Source organism: Hyperolius riggenbachi, chromosome 6 (genome assembly GCF_040937935.1).
Source record: "Hyperolius riggenbachi isolate aHypRig1 chromosome 6, aHypRig1.pri, whole genome shotgun sequence".
Classification (NCBI taxonomy): domain Eukaryota; kingdom Metazoa; phylum Chordata; class Amphibia; order Anura; family Hyperoliidae; genus Hyperolius; species Hyperolius riggenbachi.
In genome coordinates, this window is record NC_090651.1 from 294,250,623 (window position 1) to 294,262,891 (window position 12,269).

General features: G+C 44.9%; 1 long non-coding RNA gene across 3 annotated transcripts in view; it reads right to left on the reverse strand.

Annotated features, from left to right (window-relative positions):
• The window catches only part of LOC137521607 (uncharacterized), a 306,082-nt gene that overhangs the window by 270,034 nt on the left and 23,779 nt on the right, over nt 1-12,269 (reverse strand). For 2 of the 3 annotated variants that reach the window (XR_011022164.1, XR_011022166.1), the window contains exon 3: nt 1,204-1,274. The exons of the other annotated variant lie outside the window; for it this stretch is intronic. This is a non-coding gene — a long non-coding RNA (uncharacterized lncRNA). The remainder of the gene's footprint in view (nt 1-1,203; nt 1,275-12,269) is intronic. 3 annotated transcript variants of the gene reach the window in all.

Below are 12,269 nucleotides of genomic sequence, written 5' to 3' on the forward strand. Positions count from 1 at the left end.
GGACAAGAAAAGGAACCAATTATGTGGCACTTAGTCACATGACCAGTGTGATCATGTGACAATTTCAAACAATGCAAACTGACACAACTGGCTTTGCCTCTCTTCTCAAGTGTTATTTGTGAGGAGAGAGAAGTATTCGAGTACCAGGCACATTGTGTATATTTATGGTATTGTTAATGATACTGCTGTGCTCTTTTCTTGTCTTGCCCCTATGCTATGTAGCTATTAGCAGTTGAACTGTAAGATAGTGTGTTGTCTGTATTACTCTTGTTTTTATCATGTACTTGACCCTATAATTTGTCAGTACCACTGTAACTGTAAATAATATGCTTGCATTATAATAATGTACTGGATAATAATAATGATCTATAAAAATCAAGTAACCAAAATTATAAACAGAGATGATACTAATCAAAAATCCTTATTTGCCCGCAAGAGGCGTTTACTTCAAATGCTCTTTAAAGCTAATAGCAAAAACAACAGAAGTGGAGGAGCACCCATGCAAGAGGATATGTGGTGTGCCATAGCTTTAAGATCACTGTACCTATGATCAAATGATGCAGATCCAAGCGAAGCAGGCACCACCTTCAGTAATTTATTAGCTCTTTATTGGAAAAGTCATTAAAAAATGACAAGTCGTGAGTAAAAAATGGCTGTAGCGGCTGACAGCCCGCTGTTTCAAACTCAGTTGCTCTTTCTCAAAGCCAGAAGCCATATACACAAACAGAGGAACAACTCCTCCTTAAATAGGAACTATACAAGTAAATTGACCAATCAGTTTAAAATCTTGCTGGCCAATGGGAGCGCTCAGCAGGGCAGTGGACCTGATGGGGAACTGAAAAAAATGACATCACCAAAAATACGCCTCCCAGCCTTGCTTCCGCCCAGCGGATGCGTACATGGCCGTCCGGATGCGGAAAAACGTATGCTTTACACGTGGAAAATCCAGGCGTCAATATTATGCGTGTGCATAAGACCATCCGTACCTGGAAAACAATACGCGTCTAATGCGGAAAATCTCACTCACATGCGGAAAAACAGCCGCAAATGAAGCTGAGGGTGAGATTTACAAGTATAAGCGCGGCATATATTAACCTCAGAGGACCACCTGAAAGGCCATCACAAAACCCAATATGTCACTCCAAACACTGTGATTTGGCAAAAAAAGGCGTCCTCAGAAAAGTCAATGACCGCTATACTTGCGACTATACAACTTGAAAAAATAACAAAATAGGACACATCGCTGAGCGTTCAGCATGGCAACTCGGAATTTCCTAAAAAAAAGAAAAAAGGAAGAAAAGATTAGAAAAAAATTATAGGAACACAGCCGTATCGAGCTCATCACATAGGCCAACCAGTGAAAGAACAGCGAACAAGAACAGATAATCAAGAAGACAACTCATATACAGAAGTCATATTCTCGATTTAACCCACCTCGCCCCATAACATTTAGCTTTCGAATCCACCATGCTTCCCTACGTGTCAGCTCAGCATTCCTATTAAGTCTACCCCGCCAGTCAATGGGTACACTGTCAATAACCTGCACCTTCATCTGCGCTACACTATGTCGGGCTGTATCAAAATGAGATGACACTGCCTGTGTCATGTCATGATTTCGGATTGCTGATTTGTGAGATACCATTCTATCTCGTAAGGGTTGGGTGGTCATTCCGACATATCCAAGGCCACACGGGCATTTAATTAAATAAACCACGTATGTGGAGTCGCATGAAATGAATAGCAACCCCTAACAGTATACATTGTGCCCTTGCATGGATGTGTACTGAAGGTGGTGCCTGCTTCGCTCGGATCTTTAAAGCTAGTAGGAAGCTCAAAAAAAGTTTTAAGACGGGCAGCTCCATACTGCGCTAGTGCGCTCTCTTGCGCACTCGCGCATACGCAGTACAGAGCCGCCCATCTTTGGGGGGGGGGGGGGGGGTAATTCAAACGGGGGAGACATCACTGGAATACAGGGACAGTTAGAGTAATGGAAAGGCTGTATAGGACCCAGTGCCTTCCATCTCCTTAGGTAAGTATCAGTTTGTTTTTGTTTGTTTGTTTTTTGCTTCTCATTCACTTAAATGTCGATGAAAAATAAACAGGAGCTAAGGGCAGCACTAGCACTAACTAACTTTTTAGATTTAGATTTGTTGGCATGTGGGGAAATTCTGCTTTATACCTTCAGGTGGAGACTGTGAGCTGCAGTCCTCACCTGACTTGATGTTTTAATACTAAGATTGAGGCAATATGTTGGTCTACATAACACGGCCTCAATTCACTAAGCTTTATCAAACACTTTATCAAACGTTTGATAATTTACCTCATGGGTAAAATCTAATTTTGAATTCACTAAGGTGTTATAGATTTATTGAACGTTTTATTGATAAAACATTAGATAAACATATAACACCTTAGTGAATTTAAAATTAGATTTTACCCATGAGGTGAATTATCAAATGTTCGATAAAGTATTTGATAAAGCTTAGTGAATTGAGGCCTTAGTGCAATTTCCATTGAAAATTGATTTCCACTTTTGTTTAAAAAATGCTATCAGTGGCACACAAGTCATTTGATAACTTAATGCTATAATTCTATTTCAGTCTTCAGATATTCTGTATGTCCTAAAGGGCCTGGATGCTAAGCAATTTTTCCAAGGATAAAATACATACTTTGCAAATAGTGATGGGCGAACAGTGTTCGCCACTGTTCGGGTTCGCCCGGATTTTGGGCTGTTCGAGTTCGGTTCGGGCTCCGCCGGACACCTCGTGGTGTTCGACCATGCATTCGGCCATGTGGCCGAACTTATGTTCGGCCTGACAGCGCATGGCCGAACGTTCCCCGAACGTTCGGCTCGCGCTGTGATTGGCCGAGCGGGTCACGTGGTTCGGGCTCGAACACGCGGCTTGCACTGCGATTGGCCGAGCGGGTCACGTGGTTCGGGTAAATAAATACCCGAACCGCGTCATTTCTCCGCCACTTGAAGTTGGGTTTAGCTTTGGGTAGGCAGGCAGGTTAGACTCTCTCACCAGCTAGGCTAGCCAGGGCCCCCCCAGCCTCCTAGTCATACTACTGTAGTGCCAGTCAGCGTGCTTGTACTGCTGGGACCAGTAGTACTTCCGCCACCAGTATATAGCATTGTCTATTTGCCACTGTACTGCCAGTCAGCGTGTACTTCTGGGATCAGTAGTACTTCCGCCACCAGTATATAGCATTGTCTATTGCCACTGTACTGCCAGTCAGCGTGTACTGCTGGAATCAGTAGTACTTCCGTCCGTCACCAGTGTATAACATACTATATAGCATTGTCTTATTGCCACTGTACTGCCACAGTCAGCGTGTACTGCTGGGATCAGTAGTACTTCCGTCCATCACCAGTATATAGCATACTATATAGCATTGTCTTATTGCCACTGTACTGCCACAGTCAGCGTGAACTGCTGGGATCAGTAGTACTTCTGTCCGTCACCAGTATATAGCATACTATATAGCATTGTCTTATTGCCACTGTACTGCCACAGTCAGCGTGTACTGCTGGGATCAGTAGTACTTCCGTCCGTCACCAGTATATAGCATACTATATAGCATTGTCTTATTGCCACTGTATTGCCACAGTCAGCGTGTACTGCTGGGATCAGTAGTACTTCCGTCTGTCACCAGTATATAGCATACTATATAGCATTGTCTTATTGCCACTGTATTGCTATAGTCAGCGTGTACTGCTGGGATCAGTAGTACTTCCGTCCGTCACCAGTATATACTATATAGCATTGTCTTATTGCCACTGTACTGCCACAGTCAGCGTGTACTGCTGGGATCAGTAGTACTTCCGTCCGTCACCAGTATATAGCATACTATATAGCATTGTCTTATTGCCACTGTATTGCCATAGTCAGCGTGTACTGCTGGGATCAGTAGTACTTCCGTCCGTCAGCAGTATATACTATATAGCATTGTCTTATTGCCACTGTACTGCCACAGTCAGCGTGTACTGCTGGGATCAGTAGTACTTCTGTCCGTCACCAGTATATAGCATACTATATAGCATTGTCTTATTGCCACTGTACTGCCACAGTCAGCGTGTACTGCTGGGATCAGTAGTACTTCCGTCCGTCACCAGTATATAGCATACTATATAGCATTGTCTTATTGCCACTGTATTGCCACAGTCAGCGTGTACTGATGGGATCAGTAGTACTTCCGTCCGTCACCAGTATATAGCATACTATATACCATTGTCTTATTGCCACTGTATTGCCACAGTCAGCGTGTACTGCTGGGATCAGTAGTACTTCCCTCCGTCACCAGTATATACTATATAGCATTGTCTTATTGCCACTGTACTGCCAGTCAGCGTGTACTTCTGGGATCAGTAGTACTTCCGCCACCAGTATATAGCATTGTCTATTGCCACTGTACTGCCAGTCAGCGTGTACTGCTGGAATCAGTAGTACTTCCGTCCGTCACCAGTGTATAACATACTATATAGCATTATCTTATTGCCACTGTACTGCCACAGTCAGCGTGTACTGCTGGGATCAGTAGTACTTCCGTCCATCACCAGTATATAGCATACTATATAGCATTGTCTTATTGCCACTGTACTGCCACAGTCAGCGTGAACTGCTGGGATCAGTAGTACTTCTGTCCGTCACCAGTATATAGCATACTATATAGCATTGTCTTATTGCCACTGTACTGCCACAGTCAGCGTGTACTGCTGGGATCAGTAGTACTTCCGTCCGTCACCAGTATATAGCATACTATATAGCATTGTCTTATTGCCACTGTATTGCCACAGTCAGCGTGTACTGCTGGGATCAGTAGTACTTCCGTCTGTCACCAGTATATAGCATACTATATAGCATTGTCTTATTGCCACTGTATTGCTATAGTCAGCGTGTACTGCTGGGATCAGTAGTACTTCCGTCCGTCACCAGTATATACTATATAGCATTGTCTTATTGCCACTGTACTGCCACAGTCAGCGTGTACTGCTGGGATCAGTAGTACTTCCGTCCGTCACCAGTATATAGCATACTATATAGCATTGTCTTATTGCCACTGTATTGCCATAGTCAGCGTGTACTGCTGGGATCAGTAGTACTTCCGTCCGTCAGCAGTATATACTATATAGCATTGTCTTATTGCCACTGTACTGCCACAGTCAGCGTGTACTGCTGGGATCAGTAGTACTTCTGTCCGTCACCAGTATATAGCATACTATATAGCATTGTCTTATTGCCACTGTACTGCCACAGTCAGCGTGTACTGCTGGGATCAGTAGTACTTCCGTCCGTCACCAGTATATAGCATACTATATAGCATTGTCTTATTGCCACTGTATTGCCACAGTCAGCGTGTACTGATGGGATCAGTAGTACTTCCGTCCGTCACCAGTATATAGCATACTATATACCATTGTCTTATTGCCACTGTATTGCCACAGTCAGCGTGTACTGCTGGGATCAGTAGTACTTCCGTCCGTCACCAGTATATACTATATAGCATTGTCTTATTGCCACTGTACTGCCAGTCAGCGTGTACTTCTGGGATCAGTAGTACTTCCGCCACCAGTATATAGCATTGTCTATTGCCACTGTACTGCCAGTCAGCGTGTACTGCTGGAATCAGTAGTACTTCCGTCCGTCACCAGTGTATAACATACTATATAGCATTGTCTTATTGCCACTGTACTGCCACAGTCAGCGTGAACTGCTGGGATCAGTAGTACTTCCGTCCGTCACCAGTATATAGTATACTATATAGCATTGTCTTATTGCCACTGTACTGCCACAGTCAGCGTGTACTGCTGGGATCAGTAGTACTTCTGTCCGTCACCAGTATATAGCATACTATATAGCATTGTCTTATTGCCACTGTACTGCCACAGTCAGCGTGTACTGCTGGGATCAGTAGTACTTCCGTCCATCACCAGTATATAGCATACTATATAGCATTGTCTTATTGCCACTGTATTGCCACAGTCAGCGTGTACTGCTGGGATCAGTAGTACTTCCGTCCGTCACCAGTATATAGCATACTATATAGCATTGTCTTATTGCCACTGTACTGCCACAGTCAGCGTGTACTGCTGGGATCAGTAGTACTTCCGTCCGTCACCAGTATATAGCATACTATATAGCATTGTCTTATTGCCACTGTATTGCTATAGTCAGCGTGTACTGCTGGGATCAGTAGTACTTCCGTCCGTCACCAGTATATACTATATAGCATTGTCTTATTGCCACTGTACTGCCACAGTCAGCGTGTACTGCTGGGATCAGTAGTACTTCCGTCCGTCACCAGTATATAGCATACTATATAGCATTGTCTTATTGCCACTGTATTGCCATAGTCAGCGTGTACTGCTGGGATCAGTAGTACTTCCGTCCGTCACCAGTATATACTATATAGCATTGTCTTATTGCCACTGTACTGCCACAGTCAGCGTGTACTGCTGGGATCAGTAGTACTTCTGTCCGTCACCAGTATATAGCATACTATATAGCATTGTCTTATTGCCACTGTACTGCCACAGTCAGCGTGTACTGCTGGGATCAGTAGTACTTCCGTCCGTCACCAGTATATAGCATACTATATAGCATTGTCTTATTGCCACTGTATTGCCACAGTCAGCGTGTACTGCTGGGATCAGTAGTACTTCCGTCCGTCACCAGTATATACTATATAGCATTGTCTTATTGCCACTGTACTGCCACAGTCAGCGTGTACTGCTGGGATCAGTAGTACTTCCGTCCGTCACCAGTATATAGCATACTATATAGCATTGTCTTATTGCCACTGTATTGCCACAGTCAGCGTGTACTGCTGGGATCAGTAGTACTTCCGTCCGTCACCAGTATATACTATATAGCATTGTCTTATTGCCACTGTACTGCCACAGTCAGCGTGTACTGCTGGGATCAGTAGTACTTCCGTCCGTCACCAGTATATAGCATACTATATAGCATTGTCTTATTGCCACTGTATTGCCATAGTCAGCGTGTACTGCTGGGATCAGTAGTACCTCCGTCCGTCACCAGTATATAGCATACTATATAGCATTGTCTTATTGCCACTGTATTGCCATAGTCAGCGTGTACTGCTGGGATCAGTAGTACTTCCGTCCGTCACCAGTATATACTATATAGCATTGTCTTATTGCCACTGTACTGCCACAGTCAGCGTGTACTGCTGGGATCAGTAGTACTTCTGTCCGTCACCAGTATATAGCATACTATATAGCATTGTCTTATTGCCACTGTACTGCCACAGTCAGCGTGTACTGCTGGGATCAGTAGTACTTCCGTCCGTCACCAGTATATAGCATACTATATAGCATTGTCTTATTGCCACTGTATTGCCACAGTCAGCGTGTACTGCTGGGATCAGTAGTACTTCCGTCCGTCACCAGTATATACTATATAGCATTGTCTTATTGCCACTGTACTGCCACAGTCAGCGTGTACTGCTGGGATCAGTAGTACTTCCGTCCGTCACCAGTATATAGCATACTATATAGCATTGTCTTATTGCCACTGTATTGCCACAGTCAGCGTGTACTGCTGGGATCAGTAGTACTTCCGTCCGTCACCAGTATATACTATATAGCATTGTCTTATTGCCACTGTACTGCCACAGTCAGCGTGTACTGCTGGGATCAGTAGTACTTCCGTCCGTCACCAGTATATAGCATACTATATAGCATTGTCTTATTGCCACTGTATTGCCATAGTCAGCGTGTACTGCTGGGATCAGTAGTACTTCCGTCCGTCACCAGTATATACTATATAGCATTGTCTTATTGCCACTGTACTGCCACAGTCAGCGTGTACTGCTGGGATCAGTAGTACTTCCGTCCGTCACCAGTATATAGCATACTATATAGCATTGTCTTATTGCCACTGTATTGCCATAGTCAGCGTGTACTGCTGGGATCAGTAGTACTTCCGTCCGTCACCAGTATATACTATATAGCATTGTCTTATTGCCACTGTACTGCCACAGTCAGCGTGTACTGCTGGGATCAGTAGTAATTCTGTCCGTCACCAGTATATAGCATACTATATAGCATTGTCTTATTGCCACTGTACTGCCACAGTCAGCGTGTACTGCTGGGATCAGTAGTACTTCCGTCCGTCACCAGTATATAGCATACTATATAGCATTGTCTTATTGCCACTGTATTGCCACAGTCAGCGTGTACTGCTGGGATCAGTAGTACTTCCGTCCGTCACCAGTATATAGCATACTATATAGCATTGTCTTATTGCCACTGTATTGCCACAGTCAGCGTGTACTGCTGGGATCAGTAGTACTTCCGTCCGTCACCAGTATATACTATATAGCATTGTCTTATTGCCACTGTACTGCCACAGTCAGCGTGTACTGCTGGGATCAGTAGTACTTCCGTCCGTCACCAGTATATAGCATACTATATAGCATTGTCTTATTGCCACTGTATTGCCATAGTCAGCGTGTACTGCTGGGATCAGTAGTACTTCCGTCCGTCACCAGTATATACTATATAGCATTGTCTTATTGCCACTGTACTGCCACAGTCAGCGTGTACTGCTGGGATCAGTAGTACCTCCGTCCGTCACCAGTATATAGCATACTATATAGCATTGTCTTATTGCCACTGTATTGCCATAGTCAGCGTGTACTGCTGGGATCAGTAGTACTTCCGTCCGTCACCAGTATATACTATATAGCATTGTCTTATTGCCACTGTACTGCCACAGTCAGCGTGTACTGCTGGGATTGTTTCTGTTAGTTCAATAATGCAGAGAAGGTGCAGATTGCAAATCAACTCAGAGCTGCTTTATTCATGCTGCTAGTCTTGTAAGAAGCAAAGAGGTTACAACAACGAAGTACTTCCTGTGATGACATCTAATAAACATTTCCTGTGATAATATCTGGGCTGCCACTAGGTGGCAGCATAACCCCTTAACATCCCCCTTTTCTAACTATATATATATATAACATACTTTAAAACAAACTTTCAAGCATTCAAATAGTAAGGTTATTTAGTCCACTGTACTTACTAATGTGCATATACAGTATGTAAATGCTCAACGGCAGCTAAACATGGCTGCTTACAACTATTTAGAGGTCAAGTCTTGTTGGTGGCCGGATTCGCCTGCCGCTGCGTGTGTAGCGTGGTATCTCAGGTGTGCCCCCAGACTGAGAGGCCAATGTGCTGTCAGTTTCAGGCAAACGTTCCGGCTGAACTTCCACTGTTGCCTCCTCTGTGGCCTCCATTGGCATTTCTGGTCTTGGCGTTTCACTGGGCTCTGTTCCTGTAAGCCTAGTAGGACTAGACTCTGCTGGTCTGAGGTCCACCCGGTTGCGCCTGTACAGTGTACCCTCCACCTCAACCAGATAAGAGCGAGGTGCTGTTTGTTGGAGACAAGTTCCTAATCTCCATAGTCTGGTCCTGTCACCTGGAAGAGGCTTCATTCTTATGTTTTGTCCCACATTTAGTGCAGGAAGGTCCCTGGCCGTTTTATCATAGGTATGTTTTGCCACTTGTCTTTTGTACTGCAGCTTTCTGGGTACCTCTACAGCAACACATGGCTCCAGCAGTGCATCAGTCACTGGGAGAGGAGTTTTCAGCCTGCGGGCCATTAGACGTTGTGCAGGGCTAGTGTCCATGCCAGCTGTCGGTGTATTTCTCCAAAGTAAGATTGACTTCCATGGGTCATCCCCTGCACGTTTTGCTCGCCTGCACAGGCTTTTGACAATCTTCACTGCCGATTCTGCTTTGCCATTAGCTTTAGGGTACATTGGAGACGATGTAACATGCTCAAAACCCCATTCCTGAGCGAACCTGGCGAACATAGCACAAGCAAATTGTGGACCATTGTCTGTTACAACTCGGTCAGGTCGGCCATACCTGGCAAGTTGAGCCTTACATCTTTTGATGGTTGTGCCTGCTGACAGGTCTGGCAATAGTTCTATTTCCCAAAAGTCTGAATAGTGGTCAACGATCAGCAGAAAATCCTTGCCAGCGTAGTTGAATATGTCCATGCTCAAAATTTGCCATGGTCGTGTAGGGAGGGGATGTGACATCATAGTCTCTTTTTGTTGTTCGTGTGCGTATTCGTTGCATACAGTGCACTGCCCTACATAGTCTTTAATCTCCCCATGCATATTCGGCCAAAACAGCGTTTCTCGAGCCTGTCTGAAGCATGCCTCACCACCAATGTGGCTCCAATGAATGTGTCGTAGCATCTCTGCATGTAGTTGCTTTGGGATGATAATACGTTGCCCCTTGAAGAACACTCCATCCTGTAGGCTTATTTCATCCCGGTAGGCCCAATACTCTCTGATAGCAACAGGTGTCTCTGCCCTTGTGTCAGGCCATCCATTGAGCACAACTGATTTAAGGATCTTGAGGTTTTCATCTTGCTCGGTGGACTCTCTGATCTGTGACAGACGCTGATGCGTGACATTTAAATAGTCAGCCTGGTTTATGCACTCTATGTCAAGTTCTTCACTGTGCAAGCTGCAGACTGAATGCTGAACATGAGGTGCGTCTGCTGGATGCAAGCGTGGTGTGGCTCTGCTCAGAGTGTCACTCACATACATATATGGGCCTGGTTTGTAGGTTACCGCTAGAGCATAATTTTGAAGCGAGAGTAACATGCTTTGAAGTCGTTTTGGAGCACTAAGCAAAGGTTTGTTGAATATTGCGACTAGTGGTTTGTGATCGGTTTCAACAGTGATCTTTTCCCGACCGTACAAGTAGCTATGGAAACGGTGGCAAGCAAACACAATGCTTAGGCATTCTTTCTCGATCTGAGCATAATTCTGCTCAGTTGGGGTGAGAGCCCTGGAAGCAAATGCTACAGGTTGTCCATCCTGCAATAGGCAGCAGCCGAGGCCATTCTGACTGGAGTCACTTTGAACTGTAATTGGCTTGCTAATGTCATAGTATCTTATTACTGGCACTGTGGAGACTAGTCGCTTGATTTCATCAACTGCTTCCTGGTGCTTTGGCAGCCAGTGCCATAGTGTGTCTTTATCCACAAGCCTGCGCAAAGGCTCACAAACCTCCGAGAGACGGGGCATGAATTTTGACAGGTAGGTGACAAATCCGATAAACCTTTGTACTCCCTTGGAATCGGTTGGAGCAGGCATGTCTTTTATTGCCCTTACCTTCTCAGGATCTGGCTTCAACCCCCCTGCTGATAGAATGTGACCGTGAAAGCGAACTTCATTTAGTTTAAACTGTAGCTTCTTGATGCTCAGTCTAAGCTTCACTTCTCTGCAGCGGTTCATAAGAGCAATCATGTTAGCATCATGGTCACGAGTGGCCTCCTCTAGTGAGTCTCCACAACCCACTATTAGTATATCATCTGCAATTGGCTCCACCCCTCGCAGGCCGGCTAGTAGTTCATGTTGTTTTCTTTGATACACTTCTGGGGCTACCGACACACCAAAGGGTAGTTTGAGACAGCGCATTCGGCCCCAAGGTGTCCAGAAGGTGGTCAGAAAGCTGCTCTCTGTGTCCAATTTGATTTGTAGAAATGCATCTCGGGCATCCACCAAGGAGAAAATGCGGGCTTTGGGCAGTTTATAAAGGACATCCTCAAGTGTCGGCATTATATAGTGGGACCTTTTCAGTGCTTTATTCAATGCCCTTGGATCAATGCAAATTCTAATTTTGTCAGCTTTTTTGACTATAACCATGTTACTTATCCAGTCTGTGGGTTCAGTCACTGAGGCTAGGTTCCCATCCTGTATGTGTTTGTCCAGCTGGGCTTTGACGGCTTCCCTAAGTGCAACTAAAACATTGCGTGGAGAGCATTGTACTGGTGTGACAGTTCGATCTAGGTCAAAGTGCACTTCCCCAGGTAGAGACTCTATTGGACTATTGAACACATCCTGGTATGTGCTGGTAAGCTGTTTTTCTGTTAGCACCCCTGTGGTATGGCTTTCCATATTGTGGAGTTCATCTGGAATAGTAATGTGCATCAGACCCAAACGTTCACACGTTGAACCTGATAGGAGTGGGTTCTGGTCTGCTTTGACTATTTCAAATTCCAGTTTGTGGCAGAGACCTTTTATGAAGCATTCAGTCTGAAAAAGGCCCAATGACCTCATCACTTCACCTGAATACAGCTTCAGTCTTGTCTGGCTAGGCTTCAGTCTTACCTTGGGAGCTATCTTGCGTTTATCCTGCAGGCTCATAACGTTACATGTTGCTCCTGAGTCAAGCTGGCAACGCTGTCGGGTGCCGTGGAGCTGTAGGTTGACAAACC